Below are 25,735 nucleotides of genomic sequence, written 5' to 3'. Positions count from 1 at the left end.
ATTGGTTATCACAATGGTCTCACTATTGGTTATCACACTGGTTCTCACTATTGGTTATAACATTGGTCTCACTATTGGTTATCACACTGGTCTCACTATTGGTTATAACATTGGTCTCACTATTGGTTATAACATTGGTCTCACTATTGGTTATTCACATTGGTCTCACTATTGGTTATCACAATGGTCTCACTATTGTTTATCACACTGGTCTCACTATTGGTTATCACACTGGTCTCACTATTGGTTATAACATTGGTCTCACTATTGGTTATCACACTGGTCTCACTATTGGTTATAACATTGGTCTCACTATTGGTTATCAAACACTGGTCTCACTATTGGTTATAACATTGGTCTCACTATTGGTTTAAATTGGTCTCACTATTGGTTATCACATTGGTCTCACTATTGGTTATCACAATGGTCTCACTATTGGTTATCACACTGGTCTCACTATTGGTTATCACACTGGTCTCACTATTGGTTATAACATTGGTCTCACTATTGGTTATCACACTGGTCTCACTATTGGTTATCACAATGGTCTCACTATTGGTTATCACACTGTCTCACTATTGGTTATAAACATTGGTCACACTATTGGTTATCACAACTGGTCTCACTATTGGTTATCACAATGGTCTCACTATTGTTATAACATTGGTCTCACTATTGGTTATCACACTGGTCTCACTATTGGTTATCACACTGGTCTCACTATTGGTTATCAACTGGTCTCACTATTGGTTATAACATTGGTCTCACTATTGGTTATCACACTGGTCTCACTAATTGGTTATCACACTGGTCTCACTATTGGTTAAACATTGGTCTCACTATTGGTTATAACATTGGTCCTCACTATTGGTTATCACATTTGGTCTCTCTATTGGTTATAACATTGGTCTCACTATTGGTTATCACTTTGGTCTCAACATTGGTTATCACACTGGTCTCACTATTGGTTATCACACTGGTCTCACTATTGGTTATCACATTGGTCTCACTATTGGTTAATAACATTGGTCACACTATTGGTGATAACACTGGTCTCACTATTGGTTCTATCACACTGGTCTCACTATTGGTTATCACACTGGTCTCACTATTGGTTATCACACTGGTCTCACTATTGTTATAACATTGGTCTCACTATTGGTTATAACACTGGTCCTCACTATTGGTTATAACATTGGTCTCATATTGGTTATCACATTGGTCTCACTATTGTTATCACACTGGTCTCACTATTTGGTTATCACAAATGGTCTCACTATTGGTTATCACATTGGTCTCACTATTGGTTATAACATTGGTCACACTATTGGTGATAACACTGGTCTCACTATTGGTTTATCACACTGGTCTCACTATTGGTTATCACATTGGTCTCACTATTGGTTATCACAATGGTCTCACTATTGGTTATCACATTGGTCTCACTATTGGTTATAACATTGGTCTCACTATTGGTTATCACATTGGTCTCACTATTGGTTATCACAATGGTCTCACTATTGGTTATCACATTGGTCTCACTATTGGTTATAACATTGGTCTCACTATTGGTTATCACATTGGTCTCACTATTGGTTATCACATTGGTCTCACTATTGGTTATAACATTGGTCTCACTATTGGTTATCACATTGGTCTCACTATTGGTTATCACATTGGTCTCACTATTGGTTATCACATTGGTCTCACTATTGGTTATCACATTGGTCTCACTATTGGTTATCACATTGGTCTCACTATTGGTTATCACATTGGTCTCACTATTGGTTATCACATTGGTCTCACTATTGGTTATCACACTGGTCTCACTATTGGTTATCACACTGGTCTCACTATTGGTTATCACATTGGTCTCACTATTGGTTATCACACTGGTCTCACTATTGGTTTATCACACTGGTCTCACTATTGGTTATCACATTGGTCTCACTATTGGTTATAACACTGGTCTCACTATTGGTTATAACATTGGTCTCACTATTGGTTATAACATTGGTCTCACTATTGGTTATAACATTGGTCTCACTATTGGTTATCACATTGGTCTCACTATTGGTTATCACACTGGTCTCACTATTGGTTATCACACTGGTCTCACTATTGGTTATCACACTGGTACTCACTATTGGGTTATCACACTGGTCTCACTATTGGTTATTCACATTGGTCTCACTATTGGTTATCACATTGGTCTCACTATTGGTTATCACACTGGTCTCACTATTGGTTATCACAATGGTCTCTGTAGTTCAAGTATCAGTTTATATTTATTTCATTAAACAGGTTTTTAAAAATTTTTTAACGATTGAAATCACGTAAAAAAAAAGAGTTGAACAATAAAGCGTTAAACGTGCAATTATGTGTAAGGCCCAACTGGACTATAAAAGCCAGCAGATGGCGCTAGGGCAGGTTTCTTATTAATTTTATGCATGCTTCACTTCAGGGACCCTTTTTCAAAGATTTAAGATTAATTACCAAATGCATTAAAACAACACTTGGCATGTTTGTAGGCATAGATATTTTTGATAAAGATTGACCAAAATTATTCAAAATATAACTTTGTTAAGTGTATTTCTGGAAAAAAATACTGGCTGTCAAATTTGAAATTTGAATTTCCCTGGGAGGAGCCATGTGATCATTACAGGTCATGAACCTTCAGTAGTAAACAGAAGCACGTGGCAGTGTTTATTTCAGGGAGAGAGATTTGTAGCAGACGATGTATATTTCAGGGAGGGAGATTTTCAGCAGACGACACATTGGAATGCTGAATAAAACAATAACTTTTACTGACTTGCTTTATCAAATCCAACAAATTTACAATAATCCATTAATCTATGATTTTTTTTTTAAATTTCAAAGTACTGATTTAACTTGTATTTGAATGGTTTAAACTTCATGAAAACAGTAAAAGTAACTTCCAGGTATATTTCATTTACACTATATTTTGTTGTAAATATCTTGTAGTCAAAAATTACATTTTCACAAATGTTAATCAAACTAAATGTTGCATATGCATAAAAATTTTATACATTAACAGTTTAAAAATATTTTAAATTCCTGTCAAGAACATTTCTAGCAGGTTGTTCCTAAAAGAAATGCCCCATGTATTAGGCACATCTTTTGGATTTTGATATAATTGTCTTACTTGATGAAGGACACATACAGCATTCCAGTGAAAAAAAAGAAAAACAACTGACTTCAAAAATAATATCTGGACAAGATGACTTGATAAAGTCTTTTATTAATCTTAAACCAACTGGTATTTTTGACTTCCATACAAAATACTAAATCACTGTAACTATACCAATCGCCAAAGAGCAAAAGAAGAAAAAGATTGTTCATCTATATGGCCAATAAGTGGAAACTAAACTAGGAAACCAAAACCCAACAGTTTTTTTAGAAATAAAGATGATAGCATTTATAGGATTAATTGGCCAAAGACTACGGACCCAAATGAGCATTTATCGGAGCCGTAATATTGATAATTATAATAATGACACATTGGGAAAAACAAACTCTTTTTAAACGTTGGGAAATGTATTAAAATAGTTATAACCAATGATTAAAGTGATTTAAAATACATTTCAGGAGATTGTTAAAGTTTATCTTTGTCATATATAAATTTATATACTTTCTACATTTATAAAAAGTTTAAAAAGTTACTAAAATGCGTGCATGCAAAAAATCTCGTTTTAATGTCAACCTCATAGCACAGGTGGCAGTATCAGTGTTTGGACACCCCACCCCTATCTGCCCCTGGACCCCTACTACAACCCTGAAAAAAATAATTCAACACTCTAAGGCTTACTATAAGCTACCAAATACAAAACCACCGATGGAATTATATAAAAAAAAATTCCACTATCAAAATTATAGTTATAGAAAGGTGAAAAGCCTACTATATGTTCATTTGCCAAACAATGTGGAACACGGGAAATCGTCGTTTCGGCGACTGAGGCGCATTCCGGCGGGATTTCGCTGCATCATTCATTAACATCAATAAAAAGAACTAGAATTCCACAGCTTATCTAATTCAAGTCCAACGAATATCACTATCATTCCGATTTTTTCTGTTTCACGGTATTTTTTGAATTGTCGTAGCCATTTTGCAGTCTGATACCTGGGTTGAAATACGCGATCTGATTGGACGAGCCAAATTGGACGTCCAATCAGATCGCGTATAACACACAGGTATCAGAATCCAAAATGGCAACGACAAGTAAAAAATTACCGTGAAATAGAAAAAATCGATAGAATATTGATATTCGTTAGACTTGAATTAAGTAAGCTGTGGAATTCAAGTTCTTTTTATTGATGTAAATGAATGATGCAGCAAAATGCCTTCGGAATGCGCCTCAGTCGCCGAAACGACGATTTCCCGTGTTCCACATTGTTTGGCAAATGAACATATAGTAGGCTTTTCACCTTTCTATAACTATAATTTTGATAGTGGATTTTTTTTTTTTATATAATTTCATCGGTGGTTTTGTATTTGGTACCTTATGGTAAGCCTTAGAGTGTTGAATTATTTTTTTTTTCAGGGTTGTAGTAGGGGTCCAGGGGCAGATAGGGGTGGGGTGTCCAAACACTGATACTGCCACCTGTGCCTCATAGGAGACGAACAGTAGAATGAATAGTGTTGTTTATATCGAGTAAGTGGCGTATGTATGATAGGTCAAATTCAAAATAAAAGTAGTCCGTCAGTTGTAACGGTTTTATATGGTGGCTGAGTTGTGCATTGTTGTATTTCTACTCCGCAGGGCGCCCGGCGAAAACACGAAAATACGACAAAGTGTCCACTTTAATATGTCAGTATAATTGTTAATTATTACCTCTCATTTGCTTTTTATATATCAGAGTTGTCAAGACAAGAAGTTTTAACAATGAGAGAGAGAAAAAATTTACGTTTGTAAATGTGTAGCATCTACGCCAGACTTTCGTATAAATTCGGCAAATTCCGTCACTTTCATGTCTTATGTTAATCAATTTACATAGTTTTTTATTGATCCATGCCATGTTGACTCTTGTTTAATTTCAAAAAAAGTCACGGAAAGTAACGAGTTTAATAATGGATATATTACATCCAGATGAAAGCTACGTTATTTTACCTGTTGAAATATTCAATTAAAAGTAACTATACATATAGGTACCATTTAATCTGCATCATCAATTTAATTAAGATAAGATTAGTAATGTAGTGAAAATGAATCAAAGTTATCCAACCGTGTTAGTTAAGTTGTAACACTTTCAACCAGTGATTTAATTTGTAATCATTAAAAGCATAGCTTCAACAATATAGATGTGGGTTTGTTTCTTTTTTGTTATTTTCAAATAAGCAATCGAAACATATAATACAATGTTTCGTATTTCACCGAATTTCAGAAATAATTGTTGACGGTTTTTCCAAGAAATACTGTCAGAATATCTTCATTTATATTTATTTGTTTACTTCTTATAATTATTACAACTGTCATGATCTCTTAACTGTTAGTTTAAATAAAAAGACAGTTTTATGCGGCAAACTACAAGACGACTTTATTCGTACATAAAAAACATACACTTTGACAAGGAGCATTGTCAAATGGTCATCTCTTGGCAGTATATACACACCGTTTATAACACTGTTAATATACCTTTGATAAAGTGGCTTTTATTATATACAACAACCTGTCAACTGACGATGACATAAATTCATATAACGGGCGTTGTTTTTGCTGTTAAATATTACAAAGAAGACTACTTTGTTCAAATTGGATTTAATATTGTGTGTTTGGTAAATTTTCTTCGGATTAACGTTTATTTCAGGATTATTATTAAGTTATTTTGCTTTCTAGGTAAGACTTATTCACGTTCTTATATTAAAACTTTAAAGATATGACTATTTTGTTTCGTCTGAGCGTAGATAAATGCTGTACATATGCAACGTCATATCTTAATGCTATAGTTTTTACTTTATAAATGGAATACTCATTACAATTTTTCTGATATTTAAGATTCATGTCGCCTGTTCTCTCTTTCCTCGGAAATGGAATGCAAAACATAGTGACAAGATTAATATGTCTTAATGTTAAAACATATTCATGTAATTTGGTTTGTTTAAACATACATTTTTTTTGTCCTTTATTATAAAATGATATGATTTTCATTATTCTGCTAGAATATATGGAAAACAAAAACATAAATATATCTTCAGAACCATTAAGAAGTTTATTTCAAAAGTCTCGTATGTAATCCGATCATATGTTGATTTATGTATTTAAAAAAGGGGAGGTTTTTAGTCTCGCAAATGGTAGGACCAGCAGAAATATAAAACAAAATTGCGCATGAACACATCTTTTGGACAATAACTATCACGCTCACTTGTGTTCTCTTTAAGAATAAATGCAGTTGATGAATGAATAGGTTTTATATTGCGTACAACTAATTTAGTTCAGTTAAAAGGACCATAAACTAATGTCAAATGTCATTGAAACAAAATTATATTACCTTTTAACCTAGCATAGTTTAACTGAAATCTTATGACCCATTTTCCATATATGAAGTTTTAAAATAAGTTCATAAACATTTTGTATTACAGATATAAGTGATATTTATAAATGATTGTTTTTATGTGAAACTTATTGACATACGTAACCACGATAAATATCTAGTTAAAGTAAGTGGCAGTTACAATATAATTAATCAGATTGATGCCTCGAGTCAAAAATGTGTTTGATATTTTTCATAAACGTCAATATAATTAATTGAAATGGAGGACTGTGATTTATATATACAACAACAACAGTGTGCTATTTTCGCGTTTGTTTGTGTAATTTTATGCGGCTTTCCCTAGTTTTTGTTATGTAATTTGGCTATTTTTGTGTTCATATTTAGCACGCATGACATCTAGAAAACGTAACGAGTTAACAAAACAACATTTACTGCTTATGATTTAGGCTACAAAAAGGACGGTTTTATTACTGTATATTGTCCGGTGTTACTATTTTTAGATTATTATGATTTTATCCATCTTGTCTTTTGCGCAACTAGCACGCTTTTCAAAAGAGGTGCACCAGATGATGTGGTAGCGTCTTGCCTTTGTCTTTCTTGTTACCTTGACCTTTGCAGAATTAATGAAACTTCAAGAACCGCAATTTATTAGTTGCTATCGGAAAACGTTTTGAGGCAGCAAAAACTCATTTACTTTTATAGTTAAAATATAAATATTAGAATAAAAGGCAACTGTATTTCTAATGAAATGAAAATGGAAAATAATTGTCTAAAAAACAGTTTGTCTGCATTTGTATCTCTGTGTTCATGAAATAAAGTCGTTATAAATCGATTATATAAAACAAGATGACAGTAGCAACACATGCTGCTTGTATGAATGGAGTCATGGAACATTCCAGCCGTTTGATGGAAATCGGTGCATGCATGCATGGTCGCTAGCAAAAGAATAGGCAAACTTTAAACTTAAAATCATTAGGCTAGGGGTAAATTCGCTTTAATACTTTTCTGTTCATGAAATATTTAGGCAAATATGAAAGCACAAAAAATGCGTATATGAACAAAGAATACATATGTTTTAAGTAACTTGTCCAGAAAGAAATAGCTATAACACGGTTTCTCGATTTCATTTCTCATTTTTGTCATTGTAACAAACACTTTTATGTGAGTACATACATTCAATTTATTAAAAGGCTATCTTAAGGAAATAAAACATAGGAAACGTGTATATGACTTGTTTTGACCTTTGAATAGACAACCTCTGAGATGATTTAGACTTGTGAACTTTTAAACGAATACTGTAAAAATAAATCGTTTAATTTCGAGAATCTTCGTCACTCTTCGTGATCTATTGTACCTAATGATGAGCAGACAAGTGTGTTGATCGTGGTTAAATTATTGCCCATTTGATCTGTATTCTACTCAGGTGCCCATTCGTGCCTGAAATAATGTACGAAAGGACACCTGAGGTCTCCCTCCACCAGTAAAGCCGGAAAGTCGCCATATGACCTGTTCTGTGTTTGTGTGATTTAAAATCCAACAAAACAAATCTAAAAAAAATCTTTAAAAAGAACGAAAATGCTGACTTAATCCGAAAAGGTGCCGGATGACTAGTATATCGGAAAATTAAGAGTCCATCAAGCATGTAGTAACGTATTACTCCCGTACTGTTAAATGACTTAAGTAATGATAATGCCAGGTGTTGAGCCTAATATAGCAAGAAAATGATATAAATCAAGAATTAACTATCTCCTATCTCATTTTCCTGGTCAAGTTCAACGAAACTTCCGACAATATATAAATTTCACGAAATTAGGGATATTAATAACAACAAAACAACCGTAACACATTTATGGACAAAACCACTTGTCATGGACAACGATTTTGGCCACCGGCTTTGCTGATGATTATTTACACATTTAAACGCGAAACGTAAAGTTTATCTGGTATTTAAACACGTTTTTTTGTGAATCCTTCTTTACATTCAATTGTGTAAATACAACATGTAACCAAGTTAAATTGACGTAAGGTCTTGACAAGTAATTAATTCAAATGTATTCGTATATACACTGTACGTATCAGTTTTTCGGTAGATAGAATTCATTAAAGTTTGCTTATAATATTTGCAGTCATGAACGATTGTTACGTGAGGTAACATTTTAAATATGAGATAACATTATTGAAACTATGAATAATATGATTGTGCGGGATAACATGATTTGCAAGATCACATGATTGTCTGAGATAAAATTTTATATAATATAACATTATTCAATGAGATTTTATTATATAACAAACATTTGATATAACATAATTGATTTTGATAACATTTCATATGACATAATATTATCAAATGATATAACATGAATATTGATATAGTTTTTTTTTGTTCAGCGAAAGAAGTAAATGATGATTAGTTCCATCAAGCAACCAAGTTGTGAGTGCGGTCTCTGTCCACTTTTATCTTGCTCATCCCTGTTGTGTAAACTAAAAAAACAAAAAAGTAATACCTGTATGCGGACACGCAATACTGTTCCGATATTTTGTTTTCTGATAATAAAGATTCACAATATCAATTATCACCCTTGAAATATTTACAAACAAGAATGAAAGCCGCTCCTGATAAATTAACAAGCTTAGGTATCAATACGTAATAACCCGAAGGATGTTTTGTTTTCAATTTTCCATTGATGTTGCTTATATTCTAATTTCGCCGAAAATACAGCAAACCAATGCTGACCGGTAGGGACATTTCAACTACACGAATTCACGATTTTAACTTCAAGAATTCACTATTTAAAGTTGAAATTGTGCATTCACTAAGGCGAATTCATAAAGTTAAAATCATGAATTCATGAAATTGAAATCGTGAACTCATGAAGTTGAAATCGTTAATTCTTGAAGTTGAAATCGTGAATTCTTGAATTTGTTATCGTTAAATCGTGAAGTTGAAATCGTGAATTCATGAAGCTAAAATTGTTAATTTTTTTAGCTGAAATCGTGAAATCCTGAATTCCGTATGTTTACAACGTTAATTCACGAAGTTAAAATTGTGAATTCACGAAGTTGAAATGTACCCACGGGTCTTTCATAATGTAAATATTATTTTCTAACCATAGACATAGAAACACTAAGTTTTTAAAATGCTTAAATAATAGTGTATTGGACTTTTAACCATAGGGAATTGGTTTTAATTAAAACAATATGTAATTCACTTTGAAATATGCTCATATAAAAAGAAAGTTTTGTCGAGGCAAACAATGACAATGTCTGGAAACAACGTTGTATATTTTGATAAATTGGCACGTACCGAAGTCCCTCAAGAATTCGTCCTGAAACTGCTATTTATACCTTTCTCTTTTATAAACCAAATTAGTCTGTTCCTTTTTTCCCTCCATTTATTCAAACGTCCCCACTCAAATTAAACGCACTATTATAGTTCATTGAATATAAGCTATATGTCTGAAAATCGCCTAGATCAGCCGACATAAAATGTATGTTTATGTCTGATTGGAAACGACAATCTCTAAAATGTATTATAAAAGTTTAATTGGAGATATTAAGATTTAGACCCATGGTTGCTAAATGTTATACTTATATTGTTTTGTGAATTTTATCTTTTTCTTAGGGTGCACACATGTGCAAGCGCGTGCGTATGTGTGTGCGTGTGTATTTGTATGTGTTCTTCTTCTTTAAAAGATGTGTTTCTTTTTTCTATAATATAATATGAGCTAAGGGGTCACTCAATCAAACTTTTTGTCCGTTTTGCATAAAATCGGCGGTCATATTGGGCGCCATCTTAGATTATGAAGCGTTGTGAAAGCAAAATTTTGTAAGATTTGGATTTTTGTAAAGGAGAGACTATATACTTGCTCTGATGTAAGTTTTAGATTTGGACAAACAATTTGATTAAATGGCCCTTGGCTCTTAGGCTTATACCCACTCATTAAGTGCTATCGGACAACATTGTAAAATGACAATCCATATATATATATATAAGTTACTATATATTTGTATATCTATATATTCATATATCACTAAACCTCATGATTCATTAGCCTTGTTGTTATATAAAATTTATGTTTATGTTATTGTTGTTTTGCTTTATTCCAGACATCAGTTCTTTTCTAGGAAAACTGTATATTTTTATACATTATTTATAACGTCGTACACGTCAGTTCTAACGTAAATAACGCAGTTGTCAACCAAAGATACGTTTATCGTCTGCTCGGTAAGGTCATGCATATTTTATTATTTAAACTCACCTCTTTCTTGGCCAGATATACGTGACTTTACGCAATAAACATGATATATGTAGTATATCGTTTAATGTGATAGATCATTGTCAACAGGTGGTTTGAGACATTAAATACTGAACGTTTGGAGCACCAATGACTTGTGAAATCTTGGCCCGTTGTTCATTTCGTTGTTGTTATATTGTTGTTTTTCTTTTTAAAATTTGCATACATATCCTGGAAATGGGCATTTAAGATGCTGTAATTTTCGTTATCTCTTTATAAACAGACCCCCGCCGGATCCGAAATTTTCACTTTTCTTTTTTTATTTTGCGAAGTGACTATAATATAGAAGAACAGTTTTAGATTGAGTACATTCTTTGGAAGCCTTTGTGAATAGGAGCAAATCCAAATATATGATTTATTTAGAAGAACAACATTTAACAAGCAGAGATTACTTTTTGAAAATAGATTTAACTGCATCTCCGTGAAAAAAACTCAAAATTAATCATGTAAAATGATATATTTATGCAGCGTCACAAACTTAGAAGATTTATATGTTGTATCGTGTTTCTCTATATCAAAACTGAAATGTTGATAAGCCTAGCAGAGTGTTTTAAAAATATGTAATTACAGGTGGTGTGTCACGTGGTCTGAAAGTATTAATCAGTATTTTCAAGTGTGATTTAAATTCTTATTTCGACAGTTCAAAGTTGCATAATCATGTATATATTAGATTACATGCGAAAAGACTTATTTGTTTGTTAAGTTAGTTTAATTTAGATTTTTTATCGTTTAAATTAGCCGATTTAGTCTTTGACAATTTTAGCCATTTAAGTCATGTTAACTTCGCAATTATTGAATAGGAGAATAAGTATGTTTGATGCTTTGATGTAATTTCAGGCTTTTGTATGTTATGTTTAATATGTAAACTATTAAACTGTTATTAACATAATGCTTCAATTGTTAAGTTCATTTGGACTTCGAACCGGCAGCGGTTAGGCGTAAGTGGTTTGAAACCAACAACCCTAACATTTTAAGTATTAAAATAAAATTGGTTAATGTATAAGGAAGCTGCCCTGTCTTTAATACCATGCGCTTGTACAGCATATCCGAAACTTCAATTTTACAGAAAATCCGTGCAATAGCCTTTTCTGACCTGCACAGTTCTACGCCCCGATAAATTTAACCTAATTATGATTTTTGTCCTAAGTATGCAGGAATATTGCGTGTCATTTTATTGGTGTTTTGACAGTAAGTAGATTTGTATCTCTTGCTAATTCCGAAGGCTTTCAAGACATCCTCCATACCAAATCAAATTAGTTTTAGTAGAAGATAGATTTACATATACATTTTCAATTCTTGTTAACAACAATTTACTTGGACAACATAATATCACGCCATAGTTTCTGTTGTTGGCCATCTTTTTTAAAGTTTCAACTTTGCTGTTAGGCGTTCAAAGTACTTGTTAACTGAACCTCAAACTTTTGTTTTTAACCACTCTTTTATGTTATGGTATTTTAAGAATTTGCCTTGTTTTTATCTGGCATATTTCAATTCCGGAAGTACAAGTTGTTACATTCTTTACATGTAATGTACTGTTGCATACTTTTGTTAGTTTTCTCTCAAGTCAACGTCATTATAACCATATGTATTCCTACGTAGTTTCAACGTTTAAAATCCTTTGTACTATTCATCTATTTTATTAATTCATCATTTTAAACCATGACTATTTGGAGGTCATAATCTTAATGAAATGCCTGTATTACGATGTCTGCTCTTTGTCTCGAAAATAAGGAGAAATAACAAATGAGCCGCGTCACGACAAAACCAACATAATGGGTTTGCGGCCAGCATGTATCCAGACCAGCCTGCGCATCCTCGCAGTCTGATCAGGATCCATGCTGTTCGCTTACCAACTCTATTACAAGTAGAGAAACTGATAGCGAACAGCATGGATCCTGATCAGACTGCGCGGATGCGCACGCTGGTCTAAATCCATGCTGGTCACAAACCCATTATGTTGGTTTTGTCATGACGCGGCTCAAATAAAAAAGAAATGAATGTTGTTTTAAAATGAGTTTGTTTAAGCCGAAGTTTTCCTTTTTCCGTCTTTTTGTTAGTATTGTAATTTCCGTTCTTTAGGAATTGGTTTAAAGCCTTAAGTTACGACTGGTAATCGTTAGAATCTTGTTAGAATGTCGATTTCTCTACAAATTTGATAAAGTGGTTTCTAAACGGTTCAGCCATTTGGGAAATTAAATTTGCATGCTTTCCTATTTCTTAGGGCAATTTCGATGTATTGCTTTTTATGTGACTTTATTGTAATGTGGAAAATGGTGATAATTTGAGATATTTGAGGTACATCTATTTCTACGTTGGCGAAAGAATGCATATTGTATCCTATAATTATGGCATACATTGAAAAACACACATTTATACAATAGATATTGTCGCTCACTAGTTGTGAATTTGAATGGCAACTGTAGGAATCATTTCTCCTAACATTCTTAAGTTCTCCAAAACGTAACACAAATGAATTTTAAAGTTCTGTTTTTCTTCCAAATTTGCCGAGAAAAAAATGGATAAAGTCATAGGCATAAATACATTTGAGGAGGAATTGAATCATTAAAATTTATCTATATATTTCATATTGAATTTTAATGATCGTCGCTTAAATATTCTACATCAATTTGTGATGTCGTCATTGTAGAATAATATTAACGGTATGCTAACTTTCACTGATAAGAAATAATTGAAGTTCGATAACTTATCATTCACGAATAAATTGTAGAGAATGTAAGTTACCGGTAATTGTCGATCAGATTAAAACACATTATCGGTATACATTTAATTTAATCCGGTTTATTAAGGATTCATTTTTATTTTTTTGGGTCGTCAGACCAAACAAATAATGGTAGCGAAAGTTCGGACTCTAATGCTGTTAATTGCAAATGCCGAAAGTAGTCCGCTTTTTTGAAGCGGTTACTTCCCTTTATATGTACCTACTAGGCCGAAAAATTCAGGGGAGATCACTGCGTAAATATGGTCACATGACAGGCGCATTAATTTTCAAGCAAAATAATTCCCGAATGGTCGAAGATTTCTAATATTGTTTTATTCTTTATAGATATACATGCTTATAGTAAGAGCCATGATTATTTACACATAGCGCCGTTACAAACCCTAATTTAGAATAATATGGTTTTCTTCAGGCCGTTCACATATAAATCCACCGTGGTCGAGGGGTTTGCGCGCTCGCTGAGGAAGCGAGAGGTCTGGAGTTCAAATCCCAGTTAAGGCAACTCATTTTTTTTTAAATTGTTTAAATCAAATAAACATTGGATTGAATATCAGTGTTGCAAGTAGTCTTATAGCCAATCTACTACAATTAAAACGCTGGAAAGCATTGGTTGCACAATACAAAAACAAATTGTTTTATAATCTCACAACCTTCACCTTTCTGACATTCTGAGACCCAAACAAATTCAGCGCCTTCTGTGCTTTGATTTGAACATTTTGGGGGTGATTTTCTTAATTTCATTTCTTTTCTTTTCCACATATATATCGGAGTTGTAATTTTTGTCAGATACATCCTTCAAAAGCTTGTTCATTCCCGGTATATTTCGTAATACTGAAAGGAGACTCTCAAAGCATTCTAACACTACATTAGGAGAGGAAAATTGTGAAATGTGCTGACTTTCAAAAAGTAAGTAAATGATGGAATACCTCAAAAATGGCACGCTACATTTTAGTATATATAATTTCCACTTAATTTAACATGACTGCCTAAGAAATATACTTAATATCAGTTTTGTAGTTACATTGTACCATTTATTTGGTTTATTATTCATTCCGTATACTATATACTATAAAATTGTTTAAGGAGACCTTACACTTAATTAAATCACATCCAGAAGTTGCCTAAATTTCTTTTATACATTTGCAAATGGCCTTTTAAACGTGTTCTATTTATCTACAGTTTGCCATCAAAATGCATGCATTTTTTTTTCATGTTCGCTGAACGTAAGATTAGATAAATATACGAGAAATACACTTATGAATGATTTAGAGTAGTTCTCTAATGTTCCTTGTCATTCATACATTATAAAAACATGTTTTAAGTGACTTGAATAATTGAAATCAGTTGTGTTTTTACGAGGAAACTTTTCAAGACAAAAGGTAAATTTTCGACCGTGTATCTATCTAAACTATGATATGTATAGTTTTTTTTATAAAGAAAATGATTTCAATAATTTAGAATTCGGTAGGCCACATATCTTGACTTTATACAATTTGAAGTTTTAACATCTATTGGGCCAACTACAGAACTAATCTGTAAACTGTCTTTACAAATAAAGTTTTTAAAGTGGCTTTACCAGTGAGAATTGTGGAAACCTCGACTTTGCCTCATTTTTCTTTGCCTTTACAATCCATAAAAGCATTTTCTTCTAATGTATAAGTACGAGTTAAGTACAAATAAATTTCTAGAATAGTACACATTGTACTTATTGTTAATATTGTACGAACAAGACATCATACATACATTCACATTTGTCCGAGGTAAAATACATTTAAAATATTAATGAAGGCGGTGCAGCTTCAAAGTTTCAACGTTTCAGTACATGAACTTAGCGTCTCATTAAGAGGATGTGTGGTCCTGACCACAAGCTTTCGCCGGTAATTTTTTGAATCATTTCTCCGTCATTGTTCACAGTGATGTCCCTCATTCTCATAGAGATGATTCGTGGTTGATCTAGGATATATAAAGCTAAACCCAGTCTTTTTTTATCTGAAATCACGCGAATATTGTGTACATTTATGTGGCAAAGTTTTCGTGTGAATCTACGTAAAAACAAAAACAATGTTGTCATAAATGTAAAATGTTGTTAATAAAGTCGGTATGTCAGTTAAAGGTAGATTCGAATACAAGCAAAATTAACAGTTTGATACTTGTATTTATATCGGTGCTTCATTTATTCATTTATGCATTCTTGTGCGACATTTTAATGTTTTGTTTGTCGAGTTGTAATGCATGCACGTGGGATGACGATGCACAAGCAATCACGCATTATGGTGCTGAAAATAGAAGCATGAAAAGATGCTTGATGTTGGTAAAATATTCTCGGTCGCAATGAGTTCAGTGAAACTACTGCTAGATAACAGTTTAGTCTTCTATTAATTTGAATTATTCCGATGTGCTCGGGATAAAAAAACAGATAGAAAAGCAATTTATATATTCTATCAAATACATTTAATATGTCTATTCGTGCCCAAATAAAAATTAACACAACTTTAACTTCAGCATTCATAATATTTTTTTCATTTTTAGCAATGACAAACCACACGAATGTCCTGTCCGGTAAATATCGGAAAAAGAATAGCATATAGCCCATATATTTATACCGGAAGTCAATGTGAAAACAAACAGCTTACGGACGAAAAAAATACAATTATCGTTTGCTCATATTTGAACTTGGTCCTAAATTAGTCGTACACATTCAAAAACACATTGCATTGATTTTGTTCTTCAATTTTTAAGCTCTAAATATAATACTATATTACCTAAATCCAGAAAAAGTATCATCTTGGGACTTATTAAACAGTTCCTTTGGTAAAATGCTTTAAAAAAAAAATGAAATATGACAATAAAATATCACCATAGCAACTGATGAATGTTTGAAATGAGTTAATGCTGTCTCAGCATAATTTGTACACGGTTGTAAGATCTATCAGACGACACTTTTTTGTTAATAAATATCATGATATTTTACGACAGTCCATGAAAATAAATATTTTTTATTCTATCAGTTTATTCCATATTAATAATTATAAATAATATTTTGTATTACGCATCGCCATCTTGAACGCCTGCTTTAATCAATTCAAGCATGTCATGTTATATTTTATGTGATACAATTACAACTTCTAAATCTAACGTCACCGACGACCAAAAATGTCCATAACGACATGACATGATGCTAGGCTCCGGAAACAATTACTCCAATATCCAAACTGATGATTTGCATTAAAAATGGTTCGAAATTTAGGCCTTGTTTCTACTTTTTTCAGCAAAGGAGGTTCTGCTGATTTTATCTAGTCTTATCTTCGTTGTTCTTACCGATGTTTGGTTTTGATTTTCTACCCTCCTGTGTTTGTTGTTCTGACTAAAGCGGGCCAAAAAGTTGTGATTTTTTCACAGTCTTGTGCTTTTGTTCTAACCAATGAATGACTAAAGAACTGAAAAGTTGTGATTAGCCTTAATGTGATGTGTGTTGTCCTGTCCGAAGTATGACGTAGGGTCGACTTTGCGACTGAAAAGTAAAAATAATGACAAAGAAGACAAAATGTCGACATTTGTCTTTATTGAACTGATTACACATGTATATACGATTGAAAATTAGACAAAAGATTCGGGTATTGACGTAGTTAACCAAATATGTATGTACTTTTATCGAATCGTGTACCGAAATTTTTAATAAACTTTGACCAATATTTTATTTTCAAACATTCGATGTTTATTGCATTTATAATGCTAATGGATAAGGCGAGTTTTATTATGAACAATATAATTGTATAACATCTAGGTATACTCTTGAAGATAAGATAATCTGTGTGATAGCGCTATATATATATATTGGGTGTGATGATCAATTTAGTTGACATTGTCAATAAAGACAGACTATCTGTAATTGTATTCGTCAGTTTTTCGTAATCATGGGATATAAAACCTACCTGATAATACCAGTAAATTGGTAATATATAATTATCTCTGAATTCCTCATTGCTGTAAATATCAGTGTTAGGTAATTAATTGATAAGTGGCTGCAAATGCTATATACCGTTACAAATGCTTTTCTCTGCCCCTCCCTTCTGTCTCTTAAAAACTGTACATATGTGCTGCTATAAACATATTGCAACGTCATATCTTCGATAGATGTATTGATTCGGAAGCGATAATCGTTTTTCAATATAGAACCCAGGCCAGCCGGCATGTTCGTGCAGTCGGATCATGCTATATACTGTTGGTAGGTCAATTGTGTTATATGATATATATGTTGTTCTCAAAATACATTAATCTTCAGATGAACTGTTTCTAATTCAAAGCATGGCTTATCAATCTCACAAATTCAACAGACTAATGGCTAATAAGATGAAGCAATCTTCATAAATGCCTTAAACTCTGTTAATTGCCATACCAGTACCTTTGATACATGTATAGGGTGATTATGACCGTCAGACATCCGCAGAGAACTTCTTTTTAATCGCCGCTGGTTCAGAATTTCGACAGGAAACTATTTCCTTTTTGGAACTCACACTAGCTTTTGAAATGAGGATTTTACTTGTATCAGGCAATTGACATGATAAAAAACCGGCTCGAACTATATTTGAACGTCTTTTAGTATTATTGACTACGATTCGATTTATTCAGCATCTTTTGCTGTATCTTTTTCAATGAATGCATTAATAAATTATATTGCACGGTATTCACGTGTATAATACTTGTAAAAGTTGGATTTCTAATTGATCATCTGCAAAATGCATTATTCTTGTAATGAGGATTAACTGGAGACAAATTATGCGATGATAGATAGAAGCTAATTACAGCTGTTACTGGAGTGCAAAAGCCAATATTTATAGAAACTATAGTCTGCAAGTAATTGAACAGATTTGCAATAATGCATCACACGACTTTGGTATAGTTTCGTCTGATTAATTATTGTTTACCTTATTTGCATTAATTATGTAAATATGTATGGTGAAACAATTGCTTGATACAATTCTTATTCACAGACAAATAACAGTCGGTCATAAAATGTCGTTATATTAAGAGTATGTTTTAAATATTTATATTGAGAGTTGTTTACATATTTGATGTCTTAATCATGTAACTTGTCAGAGAAGCTCGAACCGGAAATGATAGGCCTCTGCCACCAGTATAAAGCCAGGCTAACCAGCACATCCGCGCATTCTGATAAGGCTGTATACAATTGGCTTTGATATTGAAATCCCTTGAACTTTGAATGGCCTGTTCCAAAATCAAAACTGGACGAATCTATTACAAACATTTAGCAGGTTTGAGGTTTAAGGCACATTAATCCTCAGAAATAAATATTTTTTCAATCTGTTGACAGGGCAAACATGCGTTTTATAATGCTGTAATCATTGAATCAGAACATTAAAGATGCTTATCACCTGAAGTAAATACTGTTTAATATGAAATAATTTCTGATACTAGGTATCAAAATGTAAACAAAGTGGTATTTAGACTTCCATGCTAAATATTAAATCGCAAAAACTGTACTTATTGCCGTTACGCAAAGGAAGCAAACGATGGCTTAGTTATTTGACCAATGAGTAACTTTTTAAAAACTTTTACAAGACATCAAAAATAAAAAGCTTTTGGAAAATGAGAATATCACCATATCCGAGACGTAATGGGCCTTTAATGAGACACTGATCTATTTTCGTTAACAACATTGCATCACGATATAAAAGAAGCTATCTAGCTCGAATGATGTATTACCACGTACTATAAATGTTTCGTTGATATCACCAGTATGATTGCTTTGATTTATTATAATTTTATCACCTTATAAATCAAAGGTGATTCAGAAAGTATAAATCAATATAGAAACTAGCGTCGAATAACGTTGATTGACGTTTTAACAGGAACAAAGATAGTTTGATACAGGTTAAGCTGATGGCTTGTCATTACTGTTAGATTTTCCGTAAGGTTAAATTGTTACAGATTTGATAAGGTCAATGAAATTTCATTATAAGGAGTAACTATATAGTCTTAATATTTACCGGTATTGTATGTACTGTACATTTTTTTTACTTATACCTTTTTCTTTATTTGTCTCTTTTGATAATACTACGTATAACTTGTTTGCCTGACATGTAGCATTGATGTAGTCACAGTGTGACGGATGCTTGTATAACATATGATTAAAATGAATATAAACATTTGATATATTTCTCTGAAATAAGAAAGAAACGTCGTATTCATTTACATTAATCTTTAGAAATTACGGCCCTAAGTTTCATATGGTCAAACATGCTCCAGGGGTATTAGTTTATGTTTATAGATCTAGAGACAACAGTTAAACTTTTCGAATTATTTAAGTTAACCAAGATTCCTTATTGTTGCTGCCTATTTAACCGCTCAATTATTGAAATATTTTTAAATTAATAATGGATTCTATCAGTATTCTACAAATTCATGGAAAATTTAATAAAATGGAAACTGTAATGGTTCCCAAATATGGCAAAATTGAAAAGATTGCATGCTCACTTTCTTTAAGCCTGTTCAAAAATAGAAGTGGTGAACAAGTGGTATTATCCATGCCCCCTAGCACCGGCTTAAGCATACCTTAATACTATTTTCTCTTTTTCTTTTCTGTCAAAAATTGACCAAGTTTGATAGACATTTTCAGAATGTTTTCAGAATGTACAAACATTGTTATTTGAAGAGAAAAAAAGACAATATGATATAACGTTGTATTTAGCATTCACTTGACAGACACTTCCCGACAATCTATCACTTTTTGTAATCCTTGTGATACGTGAGCTGTTCATCAACCTTGTAGAATTATACTCTACGAAAAAAACATCACTGTCATACAATAAGAGAAACATTGTTAAAATACTTGTTTCAGCATACATGTCACATTCTTTCCTGTCTTATTCATTAACATCAAAGTAAAAACGTGTAAGGTTTTTATACAAATTAACCTGAAATTGTCCAAAAGTACATAAACATAGTTACGTGCATCTTAGACAGGACTGATTTTGAGCAATTGTGAATCCAAGGGGAATTTTATAGTACTGGTGGTATTTAAGCTTTTAGCTCATCTCATTTAAACCTGAAATCGAGACAGATTGATATACAATACATGCATTAAATATCGATTAATAATCAATACATTTTTATAAAAATGTTTTTAAACATGAAACTATAATCGCCCATATCTACCTGTCACGTGATCAATAATTTGCTGTTATTTCAAAAAGTTAAATTCCTAGATACTGTTTTTATACAAGTTTATTTAAGTTTCGAATATGTGAAGGAAGCTATAAGCTTATAGACAAACCCTCTCGAATCCGCTTCAGTACTTAGAAATGAGTGCAAGGAAACAACGGTTTGCCCTTAAGGGAGTTTGAACCCAAGCGGGTAGCGATCCTTAGTTTTCTAGTCTGACACGTTTATCAATCGGTCATGCTGCCACATTTTACACCCTACACTGAATCATTTGGTTTGTTTTTACATTTTTCTTTATAACCATATAGGCAGTTTGTTTGCAAGGAGTAAAATGCTTCGAATCCCGTTCCATGTATTTGAAAAATTGTTTTTGTACAAAGATAGAAGCATTACTAGTATCATAGCTAAAATTATTTTCTCTTCCAACTTCTTCTCATACATCACTTATATAAGTGGTGGAGATAAATGAAACTTCACTCGTTTTTTAACGAAATTATCAACATACACAGAACTGAACATAATCTTTATTAAAAAAAGCACAGATTATTATGTTACATTTTATAATAACATGTGCGCAAAACATATGGGATACCAGTTTTTCAAGTGTCTTGTGGGGAGAGTGGAGTTGAATGATCCTAAGATTTGAAATCGCCAGATGTGATCCATAAAACAAAAAACAAATGCTCTTAAAGTGACATTATGCTTATTTTTCGCTGTCATGTTAAGTTGAATTAGTAATATATTTCAAAAGGATGGATAATTGATACTTTTTGTCGTCGTAAAATATAAAATTGAACAGAATTATGGCAAAATTGCAAATTATTTTAATCTAACCTGTTCACTGACCATTCACACTTGGATGGTAATAATGTCACTTTAATTGAATTAGCTTTAAAGAAAAACATAATTGTGGTAATGGCGAAGAAAGTCGGAAATACTGAAGTTTCAAATTAACAACAGTGTTACAACTTTTATAAATACGAGAGCAAATTGGCGTCCTGTCCTAATGGTTTACTGATGGTGACTTTATAAAAACACTTTACTATAATAAAGAATATATGTAAATAAGGCACGTTTACATATACTTTTAAGTGACAATTGACATTAATTACATTTTACGACAATTGTTATGACGTCATTTAAATATTTTAAGTAACTGAAAGGATAGTTTTTATAGGCAATGCAAACAATGAATATGCCGCAAATATATCAAGTATATTTTCGTATTTAAAGTTTCAAAGGTTTGTTTGTACATTATTTAGGTCTACTTGTCCGGCTAATATCGTTTGAATTGATAAAGTTTAATCTTATTTAACAAATTCTAAAGTGTATCTGTTCTGAACCACATTTAACACAACTAAAGCTTCGTATTAGAAATATAGGCATAGAATGTTTGCAATTTGTACAAGATTTAACCTTAATTTCGTCACATTTCCTTCCTTTCTCTCCCGAATAATCAAATATTACCGCTTTTTTCCCTGAGCCCCAAAAATAAGAATTCGAACCCCTTTTTGGGAAGGGCTTAATCTAATGTTGTAAGAACTTGTGGCCCAACCCATTTGCATTTTGATATATAATACTCATTATTTGTATGATATGTTTGTAAACATGTATTTAATGTAATAACATATGTTTAAACTAACTAAACTAACCCCTAAAATGCTATGCTTACCTATAATTCTTCGTAATAATTAGCTTTTTACCCCAAAGGTTATTGGTGCTAAATGTTATTGCGGAAATAGTGTTTTACGGAGCTTACCAGGCTTATTCAGAAAGTAGATTCTGCTTTTTAGAAATTCTGTACCTAATGAAAATGAAATAAGAAAATGTTACAAAATTATGAAAACACCGAACAACACTGATTTAGTGCGATTCTAATGCTTTATATTTAAAACTTCCCATTGTTTATCTAAAGGTGCACGCCTACAGATGAGCAAAAAATCAAACATGCATCAATTTGTATAAATACAAATATCCACAATGTATATCACATGCAAAATGTAAAATGGCCCAGTTTGATTATCTAAAGGGGAAAGTGCTATGACATAACTATTATTTTAAAAATATTTTATTACACATCAGTATTGTTGTTATTAAAATAACTTTATTTTCTTTAAATAAAGATAACATGAATTTCGATGCGTGTTACTTTAAGGGATTTCAATATTGAGCATGTAATATTATCAGTCCTGACACTGGCATGGACCGTGCAAACTTAAATAGCTCTATAGTAGTACAACCACTGTCCGTGGCCTTCTGACTGACATATTAATTCAACCGATGCTTTAATGCATATATTTGACATTCATGATTGTCTCTTTCATAAACAGGTGTGGTTGTTTATTTGGTTTATTTGCCCTACTTACGATAATTACCATATTGTACAATGCCGATCGTCAGCTCGTTAAAGTCCGACAACTGTCGTTACTTTCCGTGTCATATAAATGACCCATCAACAGAACGTTTTCTGCATATATATGACACGGAAATGATAATTTTTCCGAATCTATACGATTTATTAATGTATTTTTATATATAATAACACTAAGACAATTTTTTCCGACCTCTATATGGCCTATTTGTCGAGCCCCTCACCAATTGCTCAGTTTATCATAATTTTGACAATTGAAAACCATAGTAAAATATTGCTGATAAAATTGATTTTCAGTTTGATAATTTTGATAATAAATTTAGAATAAGCTTTTATTTTCTCATTGTATGTGTCAAAAACCACTCGTTTAACAAAAACCACGACCATTACTTTTCTTTTAATTTTTGATCACAGTGTTTATACCTCTAAATACAGACCACTTGTCTCTATAAACACCACAAAGTATATCTCTATAATTAATAGATGGACTTTAATTACATGTTTGACTGTACTCTTGTAGATGAGCTATGCGTGAATATGAATTTTAGTATCCTAGTTTAATATGATGTTTCTTGCTGCTTGAGAACAATAATTAATTTGTTAGATACTACTCGTATTATAAATAAAATATCTTAAATGGTGTCGAATTGTTACTAATACAAATGTTTATTTGTAAAATATAGTACATGTTTCAAATCGAGGTCAATTATTGAAGAATTGTTATCCACAGGTTTTAAACTACCTAATTGTAAGAACATCAGGCAGGTCTTTATATAAACGCCTGCTAAATCATACAATAAGTACGATAATGTAGCGTCCATCGTGTATACGACAAATATCAATAGATGGACTATTTATTGTGTGCATAGCGGAGATATAGAGGGGTCACTTTATTTAAGTTTAAGTTTAACATTTTAAACGCTACCTTTAAGAAAACACTTTAAACAAAGTTTAAAATACATTCATACATTTTTCAGGGAAACAAGTTTGAGGTGGAATTTTAAAACAGCTCAAGGAATCCGTCCACTATGGCGGATATTATCCACAAAATATTCGGCAAGCAGCATAGTCATCATGGAAAACATACTGATTCCACCAAAAAAGATGATAAAGAAAAAGATTCAGGGGCGGCGGAAGGATACACAAAACAACAAATGGACTTCTGTGAGTAAATTTTTGTCACTGCATGTAGTTAATCATTAAAATGCCCAGTGTTCTTATGGTATTGTTGACCAAAATCTGATGCCATGTCATGTCCAACGACATTCAAATAGTACTTTACGGTACTTGTCTCATATTTCAAATACTATCAAGATCTGCACTTACCTAATTTAAGAGAGGTATTTATTTATGTTAATGAGGACGGTAATGTTAATTGGAACGATAATGTTTACTTTTTTAGAACAGAAAATGATGATATTTATGAAACTGGTAAAGTTATGTTGATATTTATAAGACATCTGTTGATGTATATGATAATTGAAATGTTTATAAGATTTGTGATGTATCTTGGAATGGTGATGTTTATGAGAATATTGATGTTTATGAGAATTGTGATTTTTATGAGAACTGTTATGTCTACGAGAAGTGAAATGATTATGAGAATTATGATGCTTTTGACAATGGTAATACCATTATTTATTGGATTACCAAAAACAAATTGAACGGTTTATTTTTTATTTGTCCATATATTTACATTACGACTCAAGTTTCGTATATCTCTCCCTGCCAATGTTTTCCTTGATATGACAATAAAAAACACTACGGTCTTAGTATAGTCAGTACTTACGTTCAAATGAATTCAGAAAGATGTGAGTATATCAGTACCAATAATCACAAATACACTGAAATGTGATCACTCGACATATTCATTAAGAGAAACTGATTTCATATTCTAGATTTCATCAGTAATATGAAGGAATATTTAAATAATTAAGCGAATGTAAGGCCATAATTTCAAACTTGAACAAAAACATGATTTCATTATTATAGCGAACGAAGAAAGGTTAACATTGAAATATTCGACTAATGTAAGTTGAGAACTGTTGGTTGGAACCCCTAGTACTGTTGTCACGAATTGGGCATATGACACTCATATGGCAGCAGAACTGGTGAGTTTCCAGTAAGCAGACACGTGAGTGGTTCACATAATGTATATGAGCCGCGTCACGACAAAACCAACATAATGGGTTTGCGACCAGCATGGATCCAGACCAGCCTGCGCATCCGCGCAGTCTGATCTAGATCCATGCTGTTCGCTTACAAACTCTATAACAAGTAGAGAAACTGATAGCGAACAGCATGGATCCTGATCAGACTGCGCGAATGCGCAAGCTGGTCTGGATCCATGCTGGTCGCAAACCCATTATGTTGGTTTTGTCGTCACGCGGCTCATATCATTCAACTAAAGGGGACTGTACTGAAATAAGCCTTATGTATGCGTTTCATCAAACACTTACTTAATTAGTACTGTTTAATTAATGCCCTGAATGAAATTGTTGGCGTAAGTTAGATTTGACCTAACATTGACACAAATATGTGGCCAAAATGGATCTCCGCGGGATCACTTTTGTTTATTTCAATACAAAGGTTTATAAAGAGAAAATTGCTGGAAGATAGTGTTAAAGAACGCCCTAA

General features: G+C 32.3%; 1 long non-coding RNA gene across 4 annotated transcripts in view; it reads left to right on the top strand.

Annotated features, from left to right (window-relative positions):
- Window positions 1–24,130, top strand: part of LOC132728131 (uncharacterized) — a 133,013-nt gene extending 108,883 nt beyond the window's left edge. For all 4 annotated transcript variants that reach the window (XR_009625439.1, XR_009625442.1, XR_009625440.1 and 1 more), the window contains exon 5: window positions 24,076–24,130. This is a non-coding gene — a long non-coding RNA (uncharacterized LOC132728131). The remainder of the gene's footprint in view (window positions 1–24,075) is intronic.
- The last annotated feature ends 1,605 nt before the right edge of the window (window positions 24,131–25,735 follow it).

The sequence above is a fragment of the Ruditapes philippinarum genome, unplaced genomic scaffold (assembly GCF_026571515.1).
Source record: "Ruditapes philippinarum isolate M1 unplaced genomic scaffold, ASM2657151v2 ctg103_1_1_1_1, whole genome shotgun sequence".
NCBI lineage: Eukaryota > Metazoa > Mollusca > Bivalvia > Venerida > Veneridae > Ruditapes > Ruditapes philippinarum.
This window is presented reverse-complemented; position numbering and strand designations above follow the sequence as displayed.